This window comes from Pristis pectinata, chromosome 8 (assembly GCF_009764475.1).
Source record: "Pristis pectinata isolate sPriPec2 chromosome 8, sPriPec2.1.pri, whole genome shotgun sequence".
NCBI classification, from domain to species: domain Eukaryota; kingdom Metazoa; phylum Chordata; class Chondrichthyes; order Rhinopristiformes; family Pristidae; genus Pristis; species Pristis pectinata.
In genome coordinates, this window is record NC_067412.1 from 19638579 (window position 1) to 19664297 (window position 25719).

Genomic DNA, 25719 nt, shown 5'->3' on the forward strand with positions numbered 1-25719 from the left:
AATAATTTTAAAATGTAATCAATGGTAATGAATGCCAGCCAACTCCTGCTATGGACAACTGACCACATCCACCAATCTGTTACTGGGAAGCAAAGGTAAAAATATTGTCTGCATGCAGTTTATCATTTGTCTCTTCAATTAACAGTGTAAAGAGCAACCAGAAAGATGAGTCAATGATCTTTCTGGGTCTATTTGGGAATCAAGAAAAGGAACAATTTATCCCAATCTATAGTCCACTTTACCTTGCTGTGTTTGCATGCTTCCAAATCTAGGAAAAGGATCCTTTGCCCTCACAACATTAGAATTTGAAGTATTTTTCAAATGCCATAGAAAGATAAACCAAATGCTTATAAAGGACAGGTGTTGAAAACTTTGCACAGAGAATGATTAAAATTGGTGCAAGCTTCAAGGATTGAGAAATTGCAAGAAAGACTATGTTTGACAAAGTCAAAGGAAACTGAATTTAGCTATGTGAAGTGAGGAATTATCTGTATTTAGCCAACTATTCATTATTTGTTTCAATATCTGCCTCACTCTGCCCTCCTTTGAGTCTTGGATACCCAGCTTGTGATTAAGATCCAGAACTGAATTCCAACCATCTGTGTCATCATACCATCACACACTATGTTGGCTCACTCAATAACCTGCACTATGTATTGAATAGTCTTCTGTTAAACGTCTGGTCTGGGGATCCTGCAAACTATGTACCAAATGGCTGTCATTTCATTGTGCAAATATTGTGTTTTCTTTTGAAAACTGTATTGTCAATGTTTTTATCTAAGAATTTCTAGTTTGTTTAATTCAAACAATCATAATTTGCAATAATGCATTATGAATTGGCTGTAAACATTTGTTCACTCCCTTTTCAGAGGTTGATACCACTGTAATGCAGATTAACTAATGTTTCCTTGTCTGCTGGAACTGAGGCAATGACTTTGTTAATCCTACATGCAATACCAATCACAGAATTTTGAACCAATATTTCTACTTGAGGGGAAAATAAAGCTTTAAAATTTCATAACTTTGTTAGAATAAAAGCCTGGGAAAAAGCCAAGCTAATCATTATGTGGTATTAAATGAACAGAAAAGTTGAAAATCCACTGAAATCAAACTCAGAGAATGAAGTAATAAACTGAATAGATGGCCAGAAGCTAAGTGGCATTTGGAATGGAATAATGTAAATTAACTCGCTCATATATAGTTCAATTTTGGGTAAATTTTGTGCTCCAGGCAAGAGATAACATCGTTTGGGGATTAGAATAATGTTATTGCTTCAGTCATATGGAATATCTTACAATCATATCATCACAAAATCAATATCCTATTAACCTGTGTGACAGAAAATACTTTCCCCATTTTGTTCACCATATATGCTAAAGTGGAAGGTGTTAGTGAATTCACACATCACCAAAGTCATTGATGGGAATTGCCACATACAAATAAAAAGTGTGTGAGATGTCTAAGTTTGAAACTGAGGAATTGCCCTCTTATTACACTGCATAAGCTCCTTAAGGAAAGGCTGGTTACCTGAGTAAAATAGGAATAAATAAACACAAAGTGATGGAAATCTGACAAAACAATATATGCAACAGGTCATTTAGGAGAAAGGGATGATTAGCATTTCAGATTTTATGTTGACAATACTGAAATCAGGGCTGTAAACAGATTATAAAATTAATCACTAGTAATCACAAGATTGAAAAGATTAATTAGAAGTTAATATCATCTTAGAGGCACAGATAAACTGTAATAGGATACCAATATTTCTTAATGGTCCATTTTATCTTGAAATTTGAATTTTCCAGTAATCATATTCCTTCCTGAGCTTGCATCTCTGTGACCTCCAGACACGCATCCCTCACACCTATGCATCCTTCCGATTCCAGACTCTTGTCCATCCTGATTTCCAACACTCCGATCACTGGCAGTTGTATGACTGAATGTTAAGTAGTTTAGTTACACTCTCTAACAAAGTTTCCAGCCGACTTTCCTTTGTTCCATTGGCCCCACATTCACAACTGCCAACGAATATTCCAAAGTTAGAGAAAGCAGCCCAGTTCAGTATGCTTGCAGACTACAACAGCCCATGCATTCCAGGGTCATTCCTCCCAACACCTCAGCAACTAGTGCCCACTCCAGTAGTCCCACCCAAAACAGGAGGCTGAGAACCCTGATCCAAGTAAACAAAGTATTGCTCCAACAAATTCTAATCTATGCAGATTAATCATTTACAAATGGAAGAGATCTTGGTACTTCTTTGATTCTCAAATTTCATTTCAACTGCGGCTTTTGGATTGGAATGAGGAGTCTGGGAGGAGAAGAGCAAGGAGAAGGAGTGGAGGAGCCAGGGAGCCCAGGGAGAGGAACCTAGCATCTGGTCAGAGGACTAAGAAGCCTGGGAGGAAGGACGAGTATGAGTAGAGGAAGGAGGAGACTGAGGGCAGAAGCCGAGAATATGGAGAGAGTAGTCTACAGTGCAGCAGGGAAGGGAGAAGCCCAGGTGGACGAGAAGCTTGGTGTGAGGAATCCAGAGCCTGGGAGCAGGAGTGAGGAACTTGGGGAGGCAGCTGTAGGTTTGATTGTCCCTCACTCTCCACCCCTTCCAGCTGCTGGTGACCAAGCCAATCTAGGATGAATGGAAGCCGGAGTTAATGCTTCAGAAAGGACGCCAGTCTGCATTGGATTTGGTTCGGATTTGGTTCAGATTTGGGCAAAGCTGCAGTCCTCGAAAGAAAACAGGAATTACCCTAAATTTTCTGTCCAATGTAGAACCAGAGGTCAGACAATGGGCGTCAATCAAGCCAGCTTTCAATCAAGGGAGCCAAAGCTGGGTGTCTGATCTGAACTCCAAGCTTGGGCTAATACTGCCTCTCCCACACCATCCCTCCCCTACACACTCAGACAAGATGTCTATGTATTAGAGCAGTGCACAATACATCTGAGCAAGCGATTTATCCTGATCAATACATTTCACTCTGTACTTCACTATTAATTCTTCTAACTTCAACTATTAAAGACTATGCTTTGCTTGGATGTCTACTTGCAGTTATTAACACGCTTGTATATATGCTATGAATAGTGCAATTAGCCCTGTGTAATTATCTCCCATGCTCTTTACACAATGAATCTCATGAATCTTTCCTGATGCTAAAATTTGCTAACTTTTCTCTGCCTTACCCAATTCTTCCAGTTTGTTACTAAAAAAAAGTTTGGACATTGCTTTGTTTTTTGATATTATCCACTCAAATTTCCATTCATATTATTGTCCAAGATTATTCATGTGGCTTTGAATAGTCCCATGACTGGCTTTGTGCAATGTTTAACTGTGTTCAATAATGTAATCTGATGTAGTTATAACATGATGCAAGAAAGCAGTTATTGATCTGATGTGCTATTGATATATGATATGACACGATGAGAGGGTAATTTTAACCATATTGGCAACGTTAAAAGGTTGATAGTTGGATTAGCTACTTGCCAGATACTGACCCTCTTGTCATTCACAGAATCAGAGTCATAGAAATAGTCACAGCTTGGCAGAAGATCATTAGGACCATTGAATCAGTGACAGCTCCTTATAAAAACAATCCATTTGGTCCTACTACCTGCAAATTCTTTCCTTTCAGACACTCACCCAGCTCCCTGTTGGGCACTACATTAAAGGTGCCTCCACTACTACCCCTGAAAGTCTACGCTGTCAAAAATCATTTTACCTCAAGTCACTTTTGGTTCTTTTGCCAATCACCATTCCACATGCACAAACAATCTGCTGGAGAACTCAGAAGGTTGAGCAGCATCTGTGGGAGGAAAGGAATTGTCAACATTTCAGTTCGAAACACTGCATCAGGAGTTGTGATGCAGAGTTTCCGATCCAAAATGTCGACAATTCCTTTCTTCCCACAGATGCTGCTCAACCTATTGAGTTCTCCAGCAGATTGTTTGTGGCCCCAGACTCCAGCATCTGCAGTCTCGTGTCTCCACCATTCCACAACTCCTGGTCCTTAACCCTTCCACCAATGGGAAGGGTTTCTCTCTATATATCCTTCATGACTTTTATTACCTCCATCAGATCCCCTCACATTCTCCCATTCATCTACATAACTATGATGCCTTATTCCTGAAATAATTTTAATAAACCTCTTCCACAGCATCTCGAAACATTTTAGATCTTTCGAGAAGTATACAATATTCCACAGTCAAACCAGTTGTTTGAAAAGTTCATCTCGACTTCTTCGATCCTGCAGTGTACGTCTCCATTTGTAAAACTCAGGATCCTGTATGCTTTTTAATCACTTTCTCAACCTGTTCTGCTACTTGCGATGAAATTTGCACATATATCCCAGATCAATATGTTCCTATCCCCTTTTAGAATTTTGCCCTCTAGTTTATGTTCCCTCCACTCATTCAAAAAGTTGCACCACATTTCTCTGCATTAAATGTAACCTTCCACCTAACCAGCTATTTGACCACCCTGTCTACATCTCCTCCTATTACTATCCTCCCCAAAGTTCACTAAGCTTCCAAATTAATGTCACCTCTAAATATGTAAATGACACTCTGCATCCATTAATATGGATAAGAAAAAGCAGTGTTGCTAATACTGATCCCTGGAAGTCCACAATGCTTTCCTTCAGTCTGAAGAGCAATCTTTCATTCCTACAATCCAGCATCTTCAGTTTTTTTCCATTTTAATCTTTCATTACTCCTCTGTTTCCTGTTACTTGGCCACGTGAACATACAGATTAGGAGTTTGCCACTCAGCCCCTTGAAACAGCCAATCTTACTGTAACCTCATCTCTGCATTGTTGTTTACTCCTGCTAACCCTTCATCCCCTTGCTTTTCAAGAATCTATTTCTGCCTTAAAAATATTCAAAAACTCTGCTTCCACTGCCTTTTGCGGAAGAGATATGCAAAGACTCATGAAAAATTTCATCACGCCTCTGTCTTAAATGGAGGACTCCTTATTTTTAAACCGTGACCCCTAGTTCCAGATTCTTTCACTAGAGGAAACATCCTCTCCACATCCACCCATAGCATCTTGTGCTTTAGTCACATCTCCTCTCACAAATGCCAGTGGATACAAGCAGAACCGGTCCAATCTTTCCTCATGACAACCCACCAATTCTGGGCATCAGTCCAGGAAACTTTCTCTCAACTGATTCCAATGTATTAACATCCTTCCTTAAATAAGATGAATACTGTACACAGTACACCAGATGGGGTCTTATCAATGTGCTACTTGCGTTTTGGATGCTCAGAGCTCTTCAATCCCTCAAGATTTAGACAGAATGTTTTTTTTAAATTTCCTGCACAAATTGACACTCACATTTTCCCTCATTATACTCCATTTGTTAGATCATCTCCACCCTAAACACTTCCACATCCTAGTTTCCTTGGATCACCCCATGCTCCTGCACTTCTTAAAAAAAATTACAGAGCTGCTCCTATAGCTTCCTACCCTTCAGTATGCAATCCCAATCTATGTCCAAGATTGGCAGTAGAGAGGCCAGCTATATATAAAGTGGATAGATCATCTGGTGCAGATGGCATCCGTCCAAGATTGAGTCTATAGCTACTGGAGTATTCCAACACTCTCTTTTGAACAAAGGTGTAACACTTGCCGTTTTCTAGTTCTTAGGCACCATCCTGAATGTTCAGATGTTTAGCAGATTATGGCCAGGACCTCTCCAGTTTCCTCCCTTATTTGTCCAAGTATTCGCAGATGCATCCAATCCAGATACACTGTGTGCAGCTGGCCTTCCTGGTACCTTTAGCCCATCCCCAAGCTCAATACCTTCTTCCTTGGCTGGCACTCCAGGAACATCCTTAGTAAGAACTGATAATTCCCACTAACTTTAAAATGGGAAGGTGTTTAATGAGCAGCCAAACCAATTCTGTCTGCTTCACTCTATCACAGTAACATCATAGAGTACTACAGCACAGAAACAGGCCCTTCGGCCCATCTAGTCCATGCTGACCTGATCTTCTTCTGCCTAGTCCCATCTATCTGCAACCAGACCAAATCCCTCTAAACCCCTCCCATCCATGTACCTATCCAAACTTCTATTAAATGTTACAATTGAACCTGCAACTACCACTTCCATTGGCAGCTCGTTCCACACTCGCACCACCCTCTGAGTGAAGAAGTTTTCCCTCAGATTGCCCTTAAATATTTTACCTTTCACCCCAAACATATGTGCTCTAGTTCTAGTCTCACCCAACCTTAGGGGAAAAAGCCTGCATGCATTCACCTTATCTATACCCCTCGTAATTTTGTATATCTCTATAAGATCTCCCCTCATTCTCCTGCGCTCCAGGGAATAAAGTCCTAACCCTATTCAACCTTTCCCTGTAACTCAGGTCCTCAAGTCCCAGCAACATCCTTGTAAATTTTCTCTGCACTCTTTCAAGCTTATTGATATCTTTCCTGTAGGTAGGTGACCAGAACTTCACACAATGCTCTAAATTTGGCCTCAATATTGTCTTGTGAACATAACATCCCAACTTCTGTACTCAATGCCCTGATTTATGAAGGCCAAAGTGTCAAAAGCTCGCTTTATGACCCTATCTACCTGTGACACCACTTTCAAGGAACTGGATCTGTATTCCCAGGTCCCTTTGCTTTACTGTACACTTCAGAGCCCTACCATTCACTGTGTAGATCTTACCCTGGTTTGTTTAACACCTCACACTTATCTGCATTAAATTCTATCTGCCATTTTTCAGCCCATTTTCCTAGCTGGTCAAGATTATGCTACAAGTTTTGATAGCCTTCCTCGCTGTCCACTATGCCCCCAATATTGCTGTCATCTGCAAATTTGCTGATCCACCATGTTATCTTCTAAATCATTAATATAGATGACAAAAAAACAACTGACCCAGAACTGATCCCTGTGCACCCCACTAGTCACAGGCCTCCAGTCAGAGAGACAACCATCTACTACCACTCTCTGGCTTCTCCCGCTAAGCCATGTTGAATCCAATTGGCTACTTCATCCTGAATGCCAAGCAACTTAACATTCTGGACCAAACTCCCAAGCAGTACTTTGTCAAATGCCTTGCTAAAGTCCACATCAATGATGCCCACTGCCTTTCCCTCATTGACCTTCTTGGTAACCTCCTTGAAAAACTCTATGAGATTGGTTAGACATGACCTACCATGCACAAAGCCATGTTGATTATCCCTAATCAGGCCCTGTCCATCCAAATACTTATATATTCTGTCCCTTAGAATAGCTTCCAATAATTTACCCACGACTGATGTCAGGCTCACCGACCTATAATTTCCCAGCTTATTCTCAGAGCCCTTCTTGAACAAGAGAACAATATTAACTATCCTCCAGTCCTCCGGCACCTCATCCATGGCTAAAGATGTTTTAAATATCTCTGCTAGGGCCCCTTCAATTTCTGCACTAGCCTCCCACAAGGTCCGAGGGGACACCTTGTTAGGCTCTGGGGATTTATGCACTTTCATTTGCTTCAAGACAACCAGCACCTCCTCTTCCATAATCTGGATATGGTCCATGACCTCACTATTCTTTTGCCTCAGTTCTATAGTCTCTGTGTCTGTCTCCAGAGTAAATACGGATGTAAAAATTTCATTTAAGATATCCCCCATCTCTCTCGGCTCCATGCATAGATGACCACACTGATCTACAAGAGGACCAGTTTTGTCCCTTGCTACCCTTTTACTCTTACTATAGCTATAGAAACTCTTGGGATTCTCTTTCACCCTGTTGCCAGAACAACTTCATGTCCTCTTTTTGCCCTCCTGATTTCTCTCTTAAGTGTTCTCTTGAATTTCTTGTACTCCTCAAGCGCCTCATTTGATCCTAACTGCCTATACCTGATATGCGCCACCTTCTTTTTCTTTACCAGAGCCTCAATATCCCTCGATAACCAAGGTTCCCTAAACCCGTTAGCCTTGCCTTTTGTTCGAACAAGAACATAGATTCTGCACTCTTAATATTTCACTTTTGAAAGCCTCCTACTTACCAAGCATCTCTTTGCCAGAAAACAGCCTATCCCAATCCATGCTTGTCAGATCCCTTCTGATGCCATCAAAATTGGCCTTGCTCCAATTTAGAACCACAACCCGAGGACCAGTCCTATCCTTCTCCATAATCATCTTGTAATTAATGGAATTATGATCACTAGATCCAAAGTGCTCCCCTACACACACTTCTGTCACCTGGCCTGTCTCATTCCCTAAGAGGAGATCTAGTATTGTGCTCTCTCTAGTTGGGAACTCTACATATTGATTAAGGAAACTGTCCTGAACACATTTGACAAACTCTATCTCATCCAATCCCTTTACAGTATGGGAGTCCCAGTCAATATGTGGAAAGTTAAAATCACCTACTATCACAACCTTATTTTCTTGCAAATATCTTCTATCTCTCTACAAATCTGTTCTTCTAAATCCCGTGGCAGACTCCAATGCACCACCACCTTATATTTATAAAATTGTCATTATTCCTTTGGATTTTCTCACAAACTATTGATGTAAAATGATACAAGTTATAAATTTATGATTTCTATGAAATGATACAACATATTGTGATGATATAATAACATTACACATTATAATATAAGAAACTTGATAGAGTAACTGGCAAAATTACTTTCTGAAAATAGAGGCCAAATATGCTCAAAATGCCGTCCTGCCAACAGCTCAGTGATTCTCCCTCCCTGCTAACCCAGGCTAGGACAAGTCACTAAATAATTTGCAAAATAGTCTTCACAATTGATCTCAGAGAGCCCTAGAGAAAAACAGGCCCTTTGGCCCACTGAGTCCGTACTGACCAACATCCACTCATTTATATTAATCCCATTTTCATCAATTTCCACACCCACAACGCCATGCCAAGGGCCTACCCCTCCAGATTCTACCACTCACCTACACTAGGTTATTTTAATTAACCTACCACATCTTTGATGTAGGAAGAAACCAGAACACCCAGAGGGAACCCACAAGGTTACAGGAAGAATGTGCAAATGCCACACAAGGTCAGGATGAAACCCAGGTCACCCAGGTCTCCGGCACTGTGAGACAGTGGCTCTACTAGCTGTGCCACTGTGCCACTCAGCATCCATCACACTGCAGGACTGGACTTATTTTCAACAACGAATCTGCTTGCGTGGAGGTCAAGGTACTCAGAACGTTCTGTGTAATTCTGTTAATGGAATTAAATAAGTGGCTTTGTTCTACTTTGTAATTACAAAATTCCTGTAACAACACACAAAGGAAAAGATGGAAGCTCACTTAAAGGATTTTCAATGTTATTCATACTGAAGGCTCGAGACAGAACTTTGCTGCCTGATATGCAGTCTCACAGGCTTGGTTGTTTGGCATAATTAGTCTCTTGTGTTATGAATGGAATTTGTAAAACTATAGAGTAAGCAATGCCAAGATCACCTCACTAAGAAGGTTTAAAAATCATTTAATTTACAAGTAGCTGAATGTACTCTTTTATTAAGGATATCAATCTTATAAACAGTGAATATAAATAATGTGACACTAAGGTCATCTTAGTGCCATTAAATTGTAGTTAAATTGGCAAAAACAAAATTATTTTATTAGATATGGACATCTCTTAACTTGGCTTACCTGAACGTACAAAATTGAACCAAGATAAAGGTTCCAAATTCTATAGCAGAGGGTGGAGAGCAGTATTCTAAACTTAACCATTCTTCTAATGTCATTCAACTTTTTGCAGCATCATTGGCATATCACAAGAGTGAAGTTCTTTCCATTAACCTCCACCATGACCTCTCCTCATTGGTACTAGAATTCGTCATGAACTACTGATCAAGGAATGACGGAAGTCAGTCAAGTGGTGGGGTATTGTTTGAATAGAACAGGCAAGCTGATAGCACATTTGTGGTGTTCAGTGTCAGGAGTTTCCACCATCAGCAGGGGAGAAACTGATCAGCAAATGTCAACAATACTGACATTTTATAAATGCAGACAGCAAGATAAACTAAAAAGCTCAAAACTCCATGAAAGGGTCAAGAAAAATGTGATGTCCAAAAATTGGACTGGGTAAACTTCAGTGATACATCACCATATTTATTCGCAGTGAAATTACCACCATTTTCCACATCTGCCCAGTGCCATGTTAGAAAAGTAGCTTTGGGCTGAGCCCATACAGGGAGTCTTTGCTGGATTGTTGTTGGCAGCCAGCATCACCAGGCACATTACACAAGCCAACCTCACACCCATCCTCACTTTTCCTTCTTACTTCTACCTTGTCCTGCCCATTCTGCATGACAAACTGCAGTTACTTATACAAGGCACATGTCTCTCTGTTCCCCCCTTTACAAAATAACTTTAATTGTTTTCTTTCAATTTTGGGTGCACTAAAATAGAACATTGATCGTAGAACAATTACAGCACAATTCAGGCCCTTTGGCCCACAACGCTTGTTACGGACTCAGTGAAAGTCCCTTTAAGATAGAGAGTGTGTGTGTATGTGTGTGTGGGGCGTGCTTACGTCAATAGAAGATAAAGGACGTAATGACGTTGTTGAAGAAGTCAGAAGAAGAAGAAGAAAGAGAGAGAGAGAAGGGAGAGAGACACCAGCCTGCTTGTTTTCTCTATCGATGGATGAGAAACAATAACTGTGTTTGCCACTGAAATCCATGTATGGAAGTTGGAAGTAATCCGGTGGAGTTCACTTTGTTGCTGACCTGTAGAAAGAAACAGGTATTTGTGTGTGGACGACCACGGTTCGGATGCTTTTCGGGGTGAGGAAGTCACTACCGAGTAAACACTGAAGTGTCGTTTGGGTTCCATCGTGGAACATTTGGATTTCGTATGTACTCTCTCTATGTTTTTCTACATCTACATCTTATCTTCAGACAACGGTGGTTGTTGAAGAAGCCCTTGCTCATGTTTCACCTTATGGCTTGCGGAACTGAACTTTAAGAACCATTCTGGAACTGGGATGTTTTGGACTTTGTCACACACACACACGAAGAGTTTAGTTTTGGGGTTAACGTTCGAGGTTTAACATTCTTGAATTCTAACATACTAACATTTTTTTTTACTTTTATTTTACGTATTATCATAAGTAGTGATTAATAAAATAGTTTTTAACACTGAATCATGCTCAGTGTGTTTCTTTTGTTGCTGGTTTGTGACAAAATTGGGGGCTCGTCCGGGATAGTTCCCAAGGTTAACGAGATTCGTCTGGGATAGTTCCCAAGGTTAACGAGTGTCGTCTGGGATTGTTCCCCAGATTGACAAGATTTGTTCGGGATTCAATCCAAAGATTTTTGAGGGAGGTCTGATAAATTCTTTTTAATTGGCTTGTGTGTGTGGAAACCAGCAGCAATGGATATTAAGGCATTTTTGGAGTCACCAACCCAAAAGGGATTGGAGGTGGCGAAAAAGGATGATTTGATAAAGATTGCTACAAGGCTAAACCTTACAGAAGTAAAGCAGTCTATGAGAAAGGCAGATATTCAGAGACTGATAGCTGGCCATTATGTGGAAAAGAAGGTGTTTGAGAAGGAAGTGTTAAAACAGTTTCCTGGCAGTGAAATAGCAATTTCTGAGGCACAGGTGCAGCTGGCAAAGATAGAGGCTGAACGAGAACAAACCCAGTTAAAAATAGAGGCCGAACGAGAACAAAAGAAATTAGAAGCTGAACGAGAACAAAAGATAACTCAGATGAAGATAGAGGCTGATCTAGCAATGAAGCAGATGGAATTGAAGAGGATGGAGCTGGATAGTGAGGAGAAGGAAAAACAGAGGCAGCATGAGTTACAAATGAAGCGTAGGAGTTTGGAATCTGATTCTGATGATGGTTTTTCAGCCAGCAGGGAGGTTCGATTAGTCCCTCCGTTTGAAGAAGATCAGGTTGATCAGTATTTCCAACATTTTGAAAAGGTTGCTGTGAGTTCAAACTGGCCAAGGAAAGGATGGGCTCTTATGGTACAGAGTGTGATTAAAGGTAAAGCTCAAAAAGCTTATTCTGCTTTGTCTGTTGAGGATGCAGCTGATTATACCAAGGCAAAACAAGCTATTTTGAAGGCCTATGAATTGGTCCCTGAGGCTTATAGACAAAAATTCAGAGACTTGAGGAAATCTGCAGATCAGACTTATATGGAATTTGCCAATGGAAAGAGAATATGTTTTGAACGATGGTGCCTGGCTAAAAATGTAGATGGGGATTATGATAAATTGACAGAATTGATACTAGTGGAAGACTTTAAAAGATGTGTTCCAGCTGAATTAACAACATATTTAAATGAAAAGGCAGTGGAAACTTTACAAGAAACTGCTAGGTTGGCAGATGATTATGCTTTAACCCATAAATCCAAATGGGGACAACCTAAAACCTTTCAAAAGAGTTACAAAGACAATCCAGGTAAACCAGAGATTAAATTGGGAGGTAATCAAAAAGGAAAAGATGAAAAAAAGCCAGGGCTGGAGAAACCTGTTGAGCGTACTTGTTATTACTGTAGGAAACCTGGCCACGTGATATCTAATTGTGCCCTTTTGAAGAAAAAGAAGGAAGCTGGGCCCAATGCTTGCTTTCAGGCAATTAAAAATCAAAAAGGTTTAGGAGATGCTGTTAAAGATCAGTCCTTGCAAGAGGGAAAAGCGGAAAAGTTGGAGAAGGTGAGAAAAGAATTCCGTTCGTATGTATCAGATGGTTTTGTTTCACTGAATGATGAGTTACCCCAGGTGCCAGTGAAAATTCTTAGAGATACTGGGGCTAGTCAATCTCTCTTGCTGGACAGTGTTTTAAATTTTGGTGAAGAAAGTGACACTGGTGAAGTAAATCTAGTACGAGGCGTTACAGGTGAGACCATGTCTGTCCCTTTTCACAGGGTGATTTTAAAGTCAAAGTTCGTAGAAGGACCAGTCGAGATAGGGATAAGACCTAGTCTGCCAGTGGAAGGAGTTTCTTTGTTATTGGGAAATGACCTTGCAAATGGAGAAAGTGATCCTGTGGTACGGTTAACAACCAAACCAAGGATTGATGAGTCTGAGGATGATCCAGATGTTTACCCATCATGTGCGGTGACTCGAGCTAGAGCTAGAGAATTAGCCAAGACAGACAGTCCGGTGCAGTCCGATGTAGTTCCTTGTGACAGTCCTAAACAGGAAGAAAATTATGATGCCTTATCTGAGACTTTTCTGTCTTCACTGGAGGATCAACATCCTTATAGTGAGCCTGAATTTAAAGATTTGTCTTTGTCAAGGAAAGATTTTATGGTGGAACAGACAAAGGATCCTGAGTTGACAGAATTGAAAGAAAAAGCACTCTCATGTGAGGAGATTGAGAAAGTGCCAACTGGATACTATGTCAAAAATGGAGTGTTAATGAGGAAATGGAGACCTCCTCATGTTCCTGTTACTGAGGAATGGGAAGTTATTCATCAGGTTGTTGTTCCAAAAGTTTATAGGGATGAGATTTTAAACCTGGCCCACAGTATGCCTTTGGGTGGTCATTTTGGTGTGAATAAAACTGTAGGGAAGATCTTGAAACAATTCTATTGGCCTGGTTTGAGAAAAGATGTGGTGATGTTTTGTCGAACCTGCCACACATGTCAGATGGTAGGTAAACCAAATCAAAAACCCCCTGTGGCTCCTTTGAAACCAATTCCTGCTTTTGGTGAACCCTTTTCGAAGGTGATTGTGGACTGTGTTGGCCCCTTACCAAAGTCTAAGACTGGAAATCAGTATTTGTTAACCATCATGTGTGCCACTTCTAGATTTCTAGAGGCAATACCCCTTAGAAATATTAAGGCCAAGACGGTGTCAAAGGCTCTTGTAAAATTTTTTACCTTGTTTGGTTTGCCAAAAGAAATCCAATCTGATCAAGGTAGTAATTTTATGTCAAAAATTTTTCAACAAATAGTCTATGAGCTGGGAGCAAAGCAGATTGTATCATCTGCATATCACCCAGAATCTCAAGGAGCTCTGGAGAGATTTCATTCTACTCTCAAAAATATGCTGAAGACTTATTGCTTTGAAAACACCAAGGATTGGGACGAAGGTATCCATTTACTTTTGTTTGCCGTTAGAGAATCGATCCAGGAGTCAATAGGATTTAGTCCGTTTGAGCTTGTGTTTGGACATCGGGTGAGAGGACCTTTGGAGTTGTTAAGAGAGCAATGGGTTAATGAGGAAGTTCACTTGAGTCTGTTGGACTATGTCCAAAAATTTAAAACTCGGTTGGAGAGAGTCTGCCAGCTAGCGAGAGAGAATCTGAAAACAAGCCAGATAAGAATGAAGACATATTTTGATAGACGTGCTCGGCCTAGGACATTCGCAGTGGGGCAAAAGGTATTGGTATTTTTCCCTAGCCAAAATAATCCCTTGCAAGCTCGTTTTTCTGGACCCTATGTTATTGAATCTCGAGTGACTGATCTAACATATATAATCAAAACACCAGATAGACGCAAGAAAACACAACTCTGTCATGTAAACATGCTAAAACCTTATTATGAGAGGGATTCAGTGGTGGCCTTGGTGGATGGTGTAAAGGTTGTTTCTAGAATGCCTGATGTTGATGTTGAGGAAGGCCAATTTAGACCAAATATTGTTCCATCGAAACTAAAAAACCAAAATATCCTGGAGAACCTTGAAACGAAGTTGGACCATTTACAAGTTTCACAAAAACAACAGATGAGAGAATTAATTTTAAAATTTAAAAATCTGTTCCCAGATGTTCCAAACAGAACATCGATAATTACCCATGATGTTGATGTTGGGGATGCAAAACCAATCAAACAACACCCATATCGAATGAATGTGGAAAAAAGTAAACTTGTTGATCAGGAAATAAAATACATGTTGGAAAATGATATTATTAGACATTCTACTTCAAATTGGAGTTCGCCCTGTGTTATTGTACCTAAACCTGATGGAACTGTTAGATTTTGCACAGATTACAGGAAAGTGAATGCTGTAACAAAGTCAGATGCTTACCCTATTCCTAGGGTGGATGATTGCATAGACAGAGTGGGAAAGGCAAAATTTCTTACAAAGATTGACCTATTAAAAGGGTACTGGTGTGTTCCATTAACCGATAGAGGACGGGAGATTTCAGCCTTTGTAACCCCTTCTGGATTGTATGAATACAATGTTTTGCCATTTGGAATGAAAAATGCTCCGGCAACATTTCAAAGAATGATTAATTCAGTGATTCATGGGTTAAAACATACAGATGCCTACATTGACGACTTAGTGACTGGGAATGATACTTGGGAGGATCACATCTCTGCGTTAGAAAGGTTGTTTGAAAGACTTTCCAAGGCTAACCTTACAGTTAACTTGGCTAAAAGTGAATTTGGCCATGCCACTGTGACGTATCTTGGTTATGTTGTAGGTCAAGGCAAGCAAGCTCCTGTTCAGGCAAAAGTTCAAGCAATATCTGAGTTCCCTATTCCCACAGGTACGAGGACTGTTAGAAGATTTTTGGGAATGGTTGGATATTATCGAAAATTTTGTAAACATTTTGCTGATATTGCTCTTCCCCTAACTAATCTTCTGAAGAAGGGAGTAAAGTTTGTTTGGACAGATTCTTGTCAAGAAGCATTTAAGAAGCTGAAAGCCATTTTATGCTACCATCCTGTGCTCAGAACACCTGACTTTGAAAAGCCATTTTCATTAGCAGTAGATGCCAGTGATGAAGCTGCAGGAGCTGTGTTGTTGCAGAAGGGTGACCTTGATGATATTGACCATCCTGTAGCTTACTTTTCAAAGAAATTTAATGAGCATCAAAAGAATTATTCCACCATAGAGAAAGAATTACTGTCACTTGTTTTAGCCTTGCAACATTTCAATGTATATGTTTGCACCACTCAGAAACCATTGACTGTGTATACAGATCATAACCCATTGGTGTTTCTGAGCCGAGTCAAAAACAAGAACAGAAGGCTGTTAAACTGGAGTTTAATTTTGCAAGAGTTTGATCTCATGATAACTCACATTAAAGGCAAAGATAATGTGATTGCTGATTGTCTTTCCCGATGTTAAATGGGAAACATGTATCTGTACTAATCTGATAGTCTGTAGTTGTGTAGCATGATAATTATTAACATTACTAACTGTATGCGCGGTTAAAATTTTCTTGGGAAAATTTTTTTTTAGGTGGGAGGTGTTACGGACTCAGTGAAAGTCCCTTTAAGATAGAGAGTGTGTGTGTATGTGTGTGTGGGGCGTGCTTACGTCAATAGAAGATAAAGGACGTAATGACGTTGTTGAAGAAGTCAGAAGAAGAAGAAGAAAGAGAGAGAGAGAAGGGAGAGAGACACCAGCCTGCTTGTTTTCTCTATCGATGGATGAGAAACAATAACTGTGTTTGCCACTGAAATCCATGTATGGAAGTTGGAAGTAATCCGGTGGAGTTCACTTTGTTGCTGACCTGTAGAAAGAAACAGGTATTTGTGTGTGGACGACCACGGTTCGGATGCTTTTCGGGGTGAGGAAGTCACTACCGAGTAAACACTGAAGTGTCGTTTGGGTTTCATCGTGGAACATTTGGATTTCGTATGTACTCTCTCTATGTTTTTCTACATCTACATCTTATCTTCAGACAACGGTGGTTGTTGAAGAAGCCCTTGCTCATGTTTCACCTTATGGCTTGCGGAACTGAACTTTAAGAACCATTCCGGAACTGGGATGTTTTGGACTTTGTCACACACACACACGAAGAGTTTAGTTTTGGGGTTAACGTTCAAGGTTTAACATTCTTGAATTCTAACATACTAACATTTTTTTTTTACTTTTATTTTACGTATTATCATAAGTAGTGATTAATAAAATAGTTTTTAACACTGAATCATGCTCAGTGTGTTTCTTTTGTTGCTGGTTTGTGACAGCTGTGCCGAACATGTCCCAACCCTAGAAATTACTAGGCTTACCCATAACCCTCTATTTTACTCAGCTCCATATACCTATCTAACAGTCTCTTGAAAGACCCTATCGTATCAGCCTCCACCACCGTTTCTGGCAGCCCATTCCACGCAATCACCACTCTCTGAGTAAAAAAAACTTACCCCTGACATCTCCTCTATATCTACTCCCCAGCACCTTAAACCTATGTCCTCTTGTGGCCACCAATTCAGCCCTGGGGAAAAGCCTCTGACTATCTACCCTATCAATACCTCTCATCATCTTATACACCTCAATCAGGTCCCCCCTCATCCTCCGTCTGTCCAAGGAGAAAAGGCCGAGTTCCCTCAACCTGCTTTCATAAGGCATGCTCCGCATTCCAGGCAGCATCCTTGTAAATCTCCTCTGCACCCTCTCTATGACTTCCACATCTTTCCTGTAGTGAGGCGACCAGAACTGAGCACAATACTCCAAGTGGGGTCTGACCAGGGACCAGGGAAAATGGCAGTATCTTTACCACAAAAAACAGAAGGCAACCCATCCCAAGGATATTGCCTCAGATATTGAAATCACACATCCTTTAGCTTCTGGGGTTGTCTAGTGCAGTGACTTTCAAACTTTTTTTCAGGCAATCCGCATGATGCAAAAATAGCGGCAAACAAGTCCTCCAGACTGTGGCCCAGCATTTATTCAAAGAAATGAAGTCAAGGACTCTTTTTTTTTCAAAAAAAAGCATTCTGCAATCTACCAGAGTTTATGCCTTCCACTTTGAAAACTACCATCCCAGAGGAAGGGTGCACATGAAATGAATCACTAGACACAGGCTGGATGTAGAGGAACTGGACTAGCCGATAGGATACTGCTGGTTGCAGCTCAGCTGAGGAGAGGAAAAATCATTTAGCTGCAGGAGACCCAGAACCAGACTCTGAGGTCCCAGGCTATGAAGGACAGCTGTTGTTGTACACCAGGCAAAGATACATGAGCTGTGTAGTCCACCGATAGACTCATTGGTATTGGTTTATTATTGTCAATCGTTCCGAGGTACAATGAAAAACTTGTCTTGCATACCATTCGTACAGATCAATTCATTACACAGTGCATTGAGGTAGTACAGGGTAAAAACAGTAACAGAAAACAGAGTAAAGTGTCACAGCTACAGGGAAGTGCATTGCAGGTAGACAATAAGGTACAAGGTCATAACAAGGTAGATTGTGATGGGCTTTGGAAAATCCAAGTCCAACTGATGTCACACCTGACTAGAGATCTATCTGCTGACATGGATTGAGCAACTAGCCATAAGAACAACCCCTTACAATGGAGCTCTTAATGACTGCAGACTGCACAGCTAGTGTGGAAGCCGAGATGCCTTGACTGAGGGCCAGCAAGAATACAGACACCCAAAACCTCACCTCAACGTGGCACTCTGTTCTCACGCAGATCCTGGAGGGTGGTGGTCTTGGCTTGACCAGCTGTGGAGCTGCTGATCGCTCTCAACAATAAAGTACCCATTTGTCAACCCTCCCTAATGACACACACACCCAAGTACAGACATGGTGAATCACTGACATTGTCAGTAGAGATACTGCTGTGTGCATCCAGGAGCTAGTATTGCTCAAGGTTGCCAATCATGGCCATCTGAAGCATCCTCAATGGAACCTCAATAGCCAATGGGGAAATGCTTTCCAGAAATACTAGAATAAGCTAAATTGACACTAAAGACAAATACAGATGAAATGGAGTTCATGATTTTTTAAAAATCTGAATTTGATGTTGGCAATGAAGCAAGGGTAAAATATACATGATGACTGACATAAGGGAAGCAAAGAGTTGATGATAATGAAAATAAGTGATAAGGATTGTGGAATGTCGTTTTTTTTTTGAGGAAAGGAGTACTCATTCCCAGTCTTTGAGAAGCTACTGACTGAAATTTCTGACATTTAGGGATTACCATGTGAATTCCACAGAGAGCTAGGAGGGGAAGTGAGCAACTGAAAGCTGAAGGAGACTGTTCAGTTTATAGTCAGACATTGCTGGGTCTTGTCGCCAATATCATGACAATGATTAACTGGTCTATGTACATCCACAGGAGGATATTTAGATTTCTGTCCCCATCCTTTATCTAATGTTGAAAAATGTGTTTGCTTTCCCATGACACACAGGAGACTACAAACGCTTGACCTTATACACTGAAGGACAGTTTTAGTTCCTTAGAGGCAAAACACAAATGCCGAGAGTTTTTGGCTGGACTGCAATTCTGACAGAACTAGTTCTGAATACTATGGAAAAGAAAATAAAGGGAATGTTTAAATTCATATAGCAACCTTCATAACCTCAGGACAGTCTGAAGTTCTTTACAGCAAATGAGGTTGTTAAATCATATAGTCACTGTTGTAATTCAGTAAATTCAGCTACACTTTACACACAGCAAGCTCTCACAAGCACCAGTTTGGTGATGATCAACATATTTAATAACGTCTACCAAGAGATAATTAATTTCCAGGATACTGGAAATAAATCCTTTGTTCTCCAGAAAGGTTCCACACAACCTCTTATATCCACCTGAGAGATAAGACAAGACCTCAGCCCGGTGTGACATTCAAAAGATGGTACCTCTGACATTGCAACAGAATGCTCAGAAGTCTACTGCAGCGTTAACCTAGATTTTTATGCTCAAGTCTCCTGGAGTAGGACTTGAACCTTCTGATAAAAAGGCCAGGGTGCCACCAGCAGAGCACAATGGGAGAGCAGCATGGATCTGAAGAAAATATCTTTGTTTAGAAATAAGAGTCATTAACACAAGTAATGAAACCATCAGTCTAAAGTGCACATTCAAACTATTTACGTGACTGCACTTTAAAAATCCCCACAAACCGACTGAGAGATATGTCAGAGTAAGATACTAGGGTAAGCTGAAAATATTTATGGCCATGCAACAAGTATTTATATCTGTAACAGACATCAAAGCAAAATATATACTCCTTGCCAACTAAAGGCAGTAAAATGGAGTGCTTACTTGAGCTACACAAAAAAAGTTGGATGCCATTGGATCATTTTTTGTCTGCTTGCATGTAAATTTACCATCTGATGCAAGCAAAACACTTAGAAGACAGTGACGGCTTAACAACATTTCCTACATACAAGGAGATGAAACTTGCGCAGGTCACGTAATATTAATCATTGAAGATAGGAGAATCTAATCTGCTGAAGAAAATAACCAAAACCAGATTTAAAAAAAGATGTGTAGGAATAATATCACTGTCCCCACCTCATTTCAGAACCCTTCCGCAGCAGTCCTCAGTGGATTTAAGGTAAATGATGAACTGGATATCAATCCAATGTTACAACACGCAAGATTCAATCACTTTGCATCCAGAATTGACACACTTACGATCTAGGAAACTATTACATTTCTGGAGGCATCAAGTTATCCACACAGTTTATCTTTAAGAATGAGATTCAAAAGTATATCAAGTGTGCCAGTTTTGTTCATTGGTTTAGAATGAGTTTCCCAATTGTGAATGTACTCATATTCCAGTAAAACTGGGACTGAAAGTTTACATTGGGGATCGCTGGCATTGATCTTATTGACTTTCATGGGGATCACGGGAAGACATTGAGAAGACATATCTGAGGGGCAGAGACATGGACCTGACCTTGCCAGTTTAGGATTGGTTGTGAAGAGAAAGTCACCCACAACTATTCCATCCCCACCCCAGCAGTTCCCTGTTGGGTTATTATTTACTGCACTTGTCTTCTTCACTACAAACCCTACATTTACTGCACAAAATGTCTTCTCCAGGGAAGAATGATTCTCAACTAACCCCCATCTTCTCCACAGCCGCCCCCTCATCCACCCACCACGCCCAGTTCTGTGAGTCATTGGCAAAGCACATTTGGCAAAGAGCTGATGAACCTATGCCAACAGACTGCCATGTTCAGCTTGACCACTAGAGTATTGGAAGTCTTAACTTTAGGCAGTGCCACGAATAGTCTACCACCATGTTATATTCTAGCCTTCCTACATGGGGGTGGTGGAAGAGCAGAGAGGTGATAGACAAAAGTTTTAGCCCCAGAAAGATGGTCAGAAATTACAAAGCTTGACTGAGAATTGGCACATCCATGTCCCAATCAATTTGTGGTAATTTTGGCAAAACCTTAAATGGGTACTTACATAATGGACACTTTGTCTTTATGTGAAAGTCCTTTGTGGAGACCACAGCCTAAAGTTCATTAGCAAGGGGTTAGGAAACTGGATCACCCTCACATGATTCATTCAAATGACCTCAGAAGGCTGGCATGCCAGCTTCCCAAAGAAAAACTACAAACCACCTGGTAACGGTTGAGCACTTTCACTTAGAATTCACCTTGCTATACTGTTGAACCACAGCAGAAAGCAACAGGTTACTTTGGTCTAAATTGTGGGTCCAACCTAGCACCCCCTCAATCCTCACCCTCCTCTTCCCCCATCACTCCATCTACACACCAACATTGGACCAAATGTTCTTTTTAGTAATTAATGCCATTGATTCCATGTTTGTACACAGATCAACTTTCTGCGAAGACATTGTCTTCACCAAAGCCATACTTTGCAGTTTCAAGCTTAGTTATTCCTGGTAAGAAGCAGAAGCCTTTGTCTCCTATCATTTTCTAACGCAGCAGAAAAAGTTTCAGGAAAATTATGCGATTCTACCAAGCTGAAACCATAATTCAATCCATCCACCTTATCGATCATTAATTATATGTTGGCAACAATACAGATTGAATAACTGAATAAGTAAATTGGACACTTAAAGATGGTTTTCCAAGGAAAAAAAGCTGATAATTTGAAATAAGTGAGATGTCCCTCAGACCTTTCACCTCACCACTAACATGTCCTTTGGTTCTGCCATTACATTCTTACCTGGACATTAAGATAATTAAAAATACTCATAAATAACCCAAAACCTCAAAAATTAATGACTACACTCAAAATAGGGGGGCAGCCATCCAAGAAAGAGATGACAAGGGATTTTGTTCTCCAGATGATGGTAAATCTTTGGAATTCTCTAAGCATGATAGCTGTGGAGGTTTATTTGCTGAGTATATTTAAGATAGAGATTAACAGAGTTTTAGATATTAAGGGAATCAATGTACATGGAATGAGTGCAGGAAAGTGACACCAAGGTAAAAAGTCAATTGTGACCTTATTGAATGTTGGATCAGGTGTGTAGGCCCATTCCTACTTCCATTTCTTACATTCTTACAGACCTGTACCATCCTCATCTAGAAGGACAACAATGTAAAACTCTTGTTTCCTCCACAGTTGGTCCAATTCACAAATGTCTTCCTCAAGTCACAATGGTTGAAACATTTATTCCCTTCTATCCTTATCTGTTGAACACATTGATTGCTCCACAGAGACCAGTTGACCTTAATACCTTACTAATTGTGATAGTCAGTGTTGGTTTTTGCAGCTTATTCAGTCTGGAGTGGGAATACTTCACATGCATCTTGTACTTTGCTGACTTCACACGCTTTTCCAACAGAATTATAACTCTCTAACTGATCAAACCCCCAACCACCTGCATCAGACCACTCCAAAACTCAAGTGTACAAATGCAACTAATTCACTAGCTAAAAACTGGATAAAGTGGCTGAATCATTGAGTGACCTCAGTATTGAAATGTTGATGCATATTCCTTAAATTCATTCTGTACTTTAATTCTTCTCATCAATGAAAGCTTCACATTGGTTTTGGTGTTAAGCATGCATTCACAATTTTGCCATTGGATACCCATTCATTGTGGGTGGATGCATTCTGTTTGAATCCCTAACCTTACAATTTTAACTAAATGTTGTTTTACATTTCATGTTTTCTTTTGTGGATGAACCATACTCTCTTTTGGAATGGGAGGGTTCAAGATTAAAAGCATGAGAAGAGTGGCACTAGTTCAATCCTGCCTCGGGTACCTTGGCTTGCATGTTCTCCCTGTGACTGCATGGGTTTCTGCTGGGTGCTGCAGTTTCCTTCCTCACCCCAAATGGACTCTTGGTAGGTTAATTGACTACTGTAAATTGTAAATTGTCATAGTGCAGGTGAATTGGGGGGGGGGGCACATGAGAAAGGATCGATTACAGGAAAATGAATGGGAATGAGGGGCTGCTCCGAGAGCCAACATAGAATTGAAGGGTCGAATGGCCTCCTTTCATGTCACAAGGTAAAGATTGTCTATGGAAAATATTCTAGAATCAGATTCAACAGTAACTACACAAACAGAAGTGGATAAAAATTAGAAAAGAGAAATTTGCAGGACTATGGACAAAAAGCACAGGAAGTGGGGCTGATGGCGTGGTTCTCTCAAAAGAGCTGGCACAGGCACAATGGGCTGAATGGCCTTCCTCTGTGCTGTTTGATTTGGTGCAGCATTACAGTGGGATCAGACCTTGATGAAACCTTCATTTCATTGTGCTCACTCTTCCATACATCATTTGCAATGTTACACAATTTACATTAATTCAAAATTAAATGAACCCACCATGAGCACACCAGCTGATTTTTCCTGTTACCTTTAAATCCTTTAATCCTCCATTTTATCCATCTTTTGGCCACATAGCATGCTCCTAAAGGCAAATTTGATAATATTACAGAAAGTACTCTATTCTATAATATTTATAATTGGAGAAAACTGCAGGGAGTCCAGATCTAACTCGCTATTAGACAGTACCCATGGATAAGCCCATATCCATCCATCATCAACCTTTCATTTTACTACTAAGCCAATTTTCAATTTCGTTAGCTGATTTACAATAAACGTTATGGGCTTTAATTTTGTTAAAAGTGTTGTATTTGGAAGAAAATAACTGCATCTTTATTTACATTCCTGAAAGAGAAAGGAATATTATTTCTCTCCTTTGCAAGGCATGCTATTTTTAAAGGCTGTGCTCTGCAATGAAGCTTCTAGTGTGTGTTCATGCACCAGTGCTGGTTCAGTTCATTTCCATGACAACATGTTACAGAGATAGACATGATAGACTCAGTGGAAGTGCTGAGAGGCTGACAAGGCCAGTCTTTTAAGGGTGCTTTATTTTGATGCTCAAATTTTAATTGAAAAAGTTTAAACAAAATACCTACAGGTACTCAGCACTTTGAATTGAAAGATGCTTTAGCTTTTTTTATTTCAATTAAAAAGGCCTCTTTAGGGGCTCAAATCATGCAGGGCAGCTACATTAACAGTAAATGAATGCACAACTTTTTGACTTTGGTACTGCACAAAAGCTGTAAGATACCAAAAACTATAACAAGGATTTAAAATTGCTTGTTCATTGAATCACAGAAAGCTGGCAGTTAATTGTGGCCAATTGCTCCGTTAACTCTTCATGCTGATGGTTTAATTTAGGGTCTTGCAATTTTGATTGATCTCAGAAGGTTCCATACTAAATGATGAAATAATGCCCATAATATGGTTATCCTTGGGGGATGCTTATGCTTGTCATTGAACTGCAGTAAATTTGGAGACTGGGATATGCTTGCCATCAATTGGAGTTTTTATCTGTCCTAAAATGGGTGTTCCCTATCTAGGGTGAGAAGTGGAACTGTCAACCTCAGCTAGTTAGACTGGGTAATACTGCTGAGTTGAGATATATTTGATTTTGAGGTGTCATATTTTCTGCCACGTGTAAGTAGTCAAATGCAAAAACAAAAGGTCCAGGGCAACATGATTTTTTTTTGTTAGCAGTGCATCTATTGCCTTGAATTCCTTGAGTATCTTTTCTTTCTGTTATTAGACTGCCCTTGAAGAGAGTGTGCTGTATACATAATGGGACAGAGGTAGAAATTAATCCTATACTCAGTGAAATGAGCCATTTATCAAAACAGTACAGTCCCAGTGACTGTCAGAATAGAGTAGCTAATTAGACAGGTAGGATCATAAAGGGCAAAGAAAAGAACAGGGACTGGATAAGCTTCCAGATCTTTGATCTCAATGTTAGATGGTACGACAGCAGCCAGGAGAATAAAATGGGAATTATTTTAAAACAAGGTGAGATAATGTTCCAGGAAATAACTGAAGGTATCAGGGGAAATTTAGATGTGACTAATATGTATGTCAAGTGTGGAACCACTCCGAATCAGCCAGTAAGTCTTTGCTGTGAAGCTTTCCAGAACAGAATAAAATGCAAGATTGAAGATTATTAGTGTGTTTTTCTCCCAGACTAATAGCTACATTATGTTAGGTTGAAAATAGCACTTCATTCTTCAGAATTTAATATTAAGTTAATCAAGAATTCCCTCTTTCCCAGTGTGTGTTGAAGATTCTATTAACTTCATAAATTCCTTGGGCAATTTGTTTCCACCAAAGCTGCTATTTACAAAAATGTAAACATACAGAACTTTTTTCCTTTATAAAATATTATAGTTCTTTTACTACTTACACATCCATAATGCCCACTTTAGGCTTCTGAGTTCATGTAATGCTTTGTTGGTTCCAGTGTGGGAATGAGGGGATGTGGTCTTAGTAGACAAGAGATTTTTCAGACAAAAGAGTCACTGACTAAAGTTTGCTGATAGTTTGTCAAATAAAAACTTTTGGGTTGTTTTATTACAAAAGATCTGATCATCCTAAAAAAAAGATTTTGTAAAATAAAAGCGTTTAGTTTTATTTTCCAACTGGGTTCTGAACAGAACAAAACACTCCATTTTTGTTTTGCTGAGAGAACAATATATTTGATAATCGGCAGGCAAATGTTCTTTCAGCTATTTAAATTCAGACAACATAAACTATGAAGTAGTGAGCAAGAAATCAATCTTGCCATGGACATTGTTTTGATTTGTGTTCTTCACTGTAAATCTGATTGTATCAGGTTGTAAGATTACCTCTTTTGT